At 50.6% G+C, this 6,235-nt stretch overlaps 1 non-coding gene and 1 pseudogene across 1 annotated transcript; both read left to right on the plus strand.

The window, feature by feature from the left end:
- Positions 1–424: 424 nt before the first annotated feature.
- On the plus strand, positions 425–599 carry LOC140276283 (U2 spliceosomal RNA; annotated as a pseudogene).
- Positions 600–5,446: 4,847 nt separating this feature from the next.
- On the plus strand, positions 5,447–5,635 carry LOC140276256 (U2 spliceosomal RNA). The gene has a single exon (XR_011908887.1). It is a non-coding gene; the product is annotated as a U2 spliceosomal RNA (small nuclear RNA).
- The last annotated feature ends 600 nt before the right edge of the window (positions 5,636–6,235 follow it).

Raw genomic sequence — 6,235 nt, forward strand, 5'->3', positions numbered from 1 at the left:
GAAGAAAGTAAGCTTATTCTCGGATTCCTGAAACTTTAGATTTGCTCTTTCTTTTACTGCAAAGTACAACGTTGAGCAGCACTAATGAGTTGTTTCTATTTTTGGCAGGCTTTACCTTTGCGGATGAAGCCCTTTCTGTCTGTGCAAAAGAAATCTTGTTACTGTGCAGAGTGACTTCTCTGAGTAGAGTCGCCTTACTTGTTGCGACTGTGCCGATGTTCGAAGCTGGAGTGCAAAGTTGTTGCTTGAATGGTGCTCGCTGGAGCGTGTGGTAGTGTAAAGTTATACCATTTAAAAGGGTTGAAGAGTGCTCAGTGCAGCGGGTGGGTGGAGGTGCAAAGTGACACTATGGCCATAAAAAGAACACCGCTACAAGTGCTCATTGTGCCAGGAAGGGCCCTCGGACGTGAACCAGTGGACAGATATCGCTTCTCGGCCTTTTGGCTAAGATCAAGTGCAGTAAGTGGTTTAAGTTACCAGAGCCAAGCGATGTAAAGAGCCTGGATGATTTAGGTGTATCGTTTTTTTTTTTTTGGAGGAAAAAGTGGTCATTAAACATCCATCCCAGACAGCATTTTATGCTGGTCTGCGAAATTCTTTGAGGTTTGTTTTAAAAGACAAGAAAAGTAATTTTGGAGATCGGGAGTGGTTCGTCAGAACTGTCATCGTCGCAGGTTTGAAAGTTGATCCAGCACAGATTTTCTGTTTGCAATGGAACGCAGCCGATGGGGGATATGATCTCACTTTGAACAGCCAGCAGTACGATCAGATCCAAGCAACATTTCAGGAAAAGGAAGAGATGGAGCCCTTTTCCAGGTTCAGAGTGGTGCCTCTTTGCCACAGAAATTTGAGGATTGTGACTATCCACGTTTACAACCCATACGTCGGGGACGAGGCAGTGGCTGGGTTCCTCAGGAGGTACGGGAAAGTGGACATGCAGCCAAAATATCTGCGGGACAGTTTTGGGATCTGGACAGGTCGGAGGCAGTTCAGGGTGCTGTTGGGGGAGGATCCAGACAGCATGGACGGATTAAAGCACCCCCCTGCATACTTTTCAATTGGGGCGGACAGGGGATTTCTTTTTTACTCCGGGCAGCCACTGTTTTGCAGACAATGTCGCAGGTTTGGACACCTGGCGACGGGCTGCGTCCAAGTTTGCTGCCGGAACTGTGGGGGAAGTGGGCACGGTGCTGCCACCTGTGATGCACCCCGGCACTGTCATGGGTGCGGGGAAGCGGGGCACCTGCTTCGGGACTGCTCCAAACGTACCCGCACATACGCCACAGTGGCTGGAGGTTTGGAGATCCGGAGGCAGAGGCCGCAGGTGGAGTTGCGTCAGGAGGTCCACGAGGCAAAGATGGGCCTTGGAACGGGGGCTGCTGTCCGGATTGCGGAGGCGGCCGCAGCCTCGCCGGCTGGGGAAAGGCTCATGGCAGATGGAGATGTCCCAGGGAAGAGCAACGTAGAAGGAGCGGCAGACCCATCGCACTTGGGAGGTGATCGTGAAGGTGTGAGTGTTATGGTGAGCTTTGGAGACTGTCTGCCGCTGATAGGATCCTGGGCAGATTGTGCGTCGAGTTCGGAGGAGGAGACGGTGGAGATGGTGATGGCAGCAATCGGTGGAGTGAGGAGGCAGAGGGTCTCTTCAAGTGAGGACTACACAGAGTCCTCAGCTGAAGCGGTCCGTGCTGAAACACAGGTGAAGGGAAGAAGGAGGAGGAAGAAACAGCGAGAGGGTGCCGTTCAGTCGATGGACAGTGCGTGTGAAGGAGAGGTGCCTTCGACTTCACCAGGACATTCGGGGTCATTGGGTGTGGACTTGGGGCCGAAGGGTTCCTGCAGGGGGTCTGATGTAATGGAGGGGGTACCTGCGGCCTCCGAGAGGCATCAAGGAGTAAGCGGGGGTGCGGAAGGGGACGGCGGGGCCTCCGTGGGCACCCAAGATGGTGCGAGGGCTGATGACATAGATGGGGGGACTGGGCCAGTGGAGGGGGGGGCTGTTTCACCCCTGAGCTCGTCACGCTCTGTTTTTGAGGCCAGGTCGCCCAGCAGTGTGGCCTACCTTGAGGAGTGTGAGGTCTACGGATCGGGGGGGTCTGTGGGGAGTGGTTCCGAGGGCCTACTGGGAGAGAAAGAGAAGGCCTGAAAGGGACCTTTACAGTTTTAACAGTCAATGTGAGGGGGATGAGAGATAAGGGGAAGAGGGGGGGGATTTTTCATTATTTGGCCCAGGTCCCTTTCCAGGTTTGTTTTTTACAGGTTCATTTAAGGGATGGGGAAGATGTAAGGGTCTTCTCTGATGGATGGAAGAGGGGGATTTCAAGGTGGGGGTTGGGAGGGGTTCACTCTTGTGGGGTGGGTATTTTATTTGGGGATAGGGATTTTCATGTGTCGGGGAGTTTTTCTGTGGTACAGGGGAGGGTACTAGTGGTTGATGCGGACTGGAGGGGGGTCTATTTTCGGTTCATCACTGTTTATGCCCCAGCAGAACCACAGGGATGGAGGGATCTTTTTTTGGCGTTGCCTGATGTTTGTGTTACCAACAGGGTTTTGGTTGTGGGGGGGGATTTTAATGTCTCTTTTGAAGGCATTGGGGATTTTAGTTTGCCTTATTTGAGGGATGTAGTGATGGACTTTAATTTACAGGATAGTTTCAGGGTGGTGGATAAGTCAGGGGAGGGATTCACATGGTCAAATTCTAGGGGTTCACGCAGTAGGATAGATTTTGTTTTTTTGCCAAATGTGGTGGAGGTGAAAGATGCTGCAGTGTCGCCCCTCTGGTTCACAGATCACGGCCAACTCCGGGTGACCTTTGAGGTGGAGGCACCCCTTTTTGGGAGGGGGTTTTGGAGGCTAAATTGTGAAATCTTGAAGGAAAAGGCTTTCCGGAAAAGTTTTTCTTTCCATTACGGGGTGTGGGAACAGCTTAAGGCTTGTTTCGGATCAGTGGTGGACTGGTGGGAGGGGGTAAAACACAATACTCGCCTATTGGCGATCTCATATAGCACAGTGAGAGCACGGGAGAGGAGAAGAGAGTTTGTGCACTTACAGAGGAGACTACAATTTTTGCTGACAGCAGGGAATAAGGGGGAGACGTTGGATAGGGTGGCAGTTGAAGCGGTAAAGGGTAAGTTAGGGATTTATTTTAGGGAGAGGGCTAGGGTGTTTTTATTTCGGTGTAGAAAGGAGAAGTTTGAGTTGGGGGAACGCTGCAGTGCTTACTTTTTCAAGCAGGTTAAGACAGCCCAGGCAACCCTGCAGAGAAGGGTTCCTGGAGATATAGTTGAGGGGATGGAGGGCCCGGTGACCATGGCAGAGGTGGAGGAGGCCATGAAGGGGCTGCCATCAGGCAAGGTGCCTGGGATTGATGGGCTGCCCAAGGAATTTTTTTTGGTTTTTTGGGGGATTTTGAGGAGGGATGTGTGGGAGGTGGTTAAATCTGTTTTGGAAGGGAGGGGCTTAGGGAAAACAATGAGGGAGGGGGTCATATCTCTCTTGTATAAGAAAGGGGACAGGGAGCGAATGGAAAGATATAGGCCGATCACGTTGCTCTGTGTGGACTACAAAATTGTGGCTCGAGTCCTAGTTGGTCGTCTTCGGAAGGCTCTACCTCATGTAATCCATGAGGATCAGACGTGTGGGGTGGAGGGAAGGCTAATACAGTGGAATCTGGGATTGGTGAGGGACTGTATTCACTGGGTGGAGGAGCGGGGGATCAATATGAGTTTGGTGGGGTTAGATATGGAGAAAGCGTTTGACAGGGAGAACCACAGGTTTCTTTTTGCAGTTTTGGAGAGGATGGAATTCGGGCCCCGTTTCATAGAGTGGTTGGAGATCATGTACAAGGGGGTGGGGAGCAGGGTTATGGTGAACGGGCACTTGGGTACAGTGGTGGCACAGAGAACTGGGGTGAGGCAGGGATGCCCACTCTCCCCGCTGCTCTTTGTGGCTTACATGGAGCCACTGGGTTCGGTGGTGCGGGGGGACCCGGGTGTGGTGGGTCTGCACCTTCCTGGAGCAGGTCCAGACAAGTTGACAGTGATGCAGTATGCGGATGACATGACCTTTTTTTTGACAACAGAGAGGTCGGTCACACGGCTGTTGGAAGTGGTGGAGAGTTTTTCGATAGTGTCGGGGGCCAAGGTGAACTTAGGGAAGTCCACCATTAAGTTTTTTGGACCATGGGCTGGTAGGGTGGGAGACCTAGCTGGTCTGCCCCAGTGCCAGGGCCCAGTGAGAGTCCTGGGGGTAGAGTTTCAGGGAGAGGGGAGTGCAGAATTAAATTGGGGAAGGCGTCTGGCTGCAGCCCGTTCGCGGATGGGGCTGTGGAAATCCCGGCAACTTTCCTTAAGTGGTAGAGTGCTGGTTTTGAAGGCTGATATTTTGCCATTTTTGTTATACCTAGCGTATGTTTTTCCTTTACCTCCTCAATATAGGAGAAGTTTCATGAGAGATGTTCTTTCCTTTGTATGGGGGGGGTATGAATATGTGAGAAGGGAGTGGATGTACCAGGAAGTTCGGATGGGAGGGAGGGGTGTGCCGGACATCCCACTTAAGTTTGATGTGGTTTTCTTTTCCTTTTTGTGCAGGTCTGTGCAACAGACAAGTGGCCATCATTTTCAGGCACTTTTGCTGTTTTGGATGTCATTCCCCTTCAGGAGATTGGTGTCATGGGACAATAGAAAGCCAAAGGGGGATGTCTTACCCCCGTATTATAGGCAGGTGGTATGCTGGGGGAAAAAGCACCTAGAGTGTCAGGAGGGGGACCTGTGCTTCAGTCACCGGCGCCTGTACAGGGCTCTGGTGGAAAAAAGGGGGCCGGTGGGGGTGTATGGGGTGGGGCAACAAGGGTGGGTTTTCACACAGCAGAAAGGTCTCACAAACAGGGCGGGGGATATAAATTGGCTCGCCTTACACAGGAGGTTGCCAGTCAGGGAAGTTTTAAATAGACACGGGTTGACACGGGGGAGTTTGTGCCCAAGGGAGGGGTGTGGGGCTGATGAGACAATTGAGCATGTGTTTTGGGAATGTGGGTTTGCAACAAAAGTGTGGGTTGAGTTGGTTCTTTTTTTTCCAAGATTGGGGTCTTTAAAGTATGATATGATAATGCTGGGCTTGGGTTTAAGGGGGAAAGGTAGGGAGGGTTTTCTGTTATGGTTGGTTCTGTCTATGGGAAAGGTGGCGCTGTGGGATGCAAGGACGGCGTTGATTAAAAACAATGTGGACTGGCAGGTGGGAAGGGTGGTGGCGAGGGTGAGGGCAGAGATTGGATGCATGAGTAGAATGGAGGAGGAAAAGTATGGGTTTCACGCTGCAAGAGAGCGATGGAAGACTTTATTTTCATGAGCGGGTAGTGTTTCTTTGTGGTTGTTTTCTTATGTTTGTATGGTTTTTGTGTCGGACATGTAAAGCATTACTTTGACTGTTTTGTAATGTTGTTCTAAATGTTTCTTGGAAGTTTTGTAATAATAATAAAAAAAAATAATCTGTACTTATCAGTTTAATATGTGATATGTCTATGCAAGGACTACATATTAAATGGATTTTTATCAATAGGAGTTGAAAAAGGAGCTTGCTCCGTTCACTCCAAGCATCGACCCGGTACTGCAGTGCCGCTGGGAACGGTGCGCTCTCCTCTGCTCTTGTGAAAAAGCAAACAGCGGTGCAGGATGGAAGTTTCCTTTAGACTGCTGAGAAAAGAGAGTGAATGCGAAGTAGACTTTAACACGGCTCTGGGAGCGAGCCGAGTGCGGGCTAACCAGGAGAATTGCTTGAAAGAAACGCGACACCGAATGAGCGGTCAGAACAAAGCCTCAATCCGGTGTTCCTGTGGTGTTTTTATAAAATGCGGTGAAAAAAAAGGTGTGAATGCCCCATAGAAAACTAAAAGGTGGAGCGGAAGTGTTCGGCTGCAAGAAGGTGTGAATGTCCGACTATATTTGGTGAAAAGCAGGTGAAGCAAGGTCTGAATGCCCAACCTTACATCATCAAAAGCGAGATCAGAGGTTTTTTGCTGCAAGGCCATAGTTTGCCAAAAGCGGGTAAGGTGCGAATGACCGACTAAATATCAACAAAAGTGGGGGCGGAGGTCTTCGGATGCAAGTGGATGTGAATATCCCACCATACAAGTATGGTGGAGAGGAAGCTGTGAATGGCCGACCATAGTTTGCAAAAAGCGGGTGAGAAAAGGTGCGAATGTCCAACCATACATGATCAAAACAGGGAGCGGAGGTGT

This window comes from Leuresthes tenuis, unplaced genomic scaffold, assembly GCF_036924035.1.
Source record: "Leuresthes tenuis unplaced genomic scaffold, fLeuTen1.0.hap1 SCAF_18, whole genome shotgun sequence".
Lineage (NCBI taxonomy): Eukaryota > Metazoa > Chordata > Actinopteri > Atheriniformes > Atherinopsidae > Leuresthes > Leuresthes tenuis.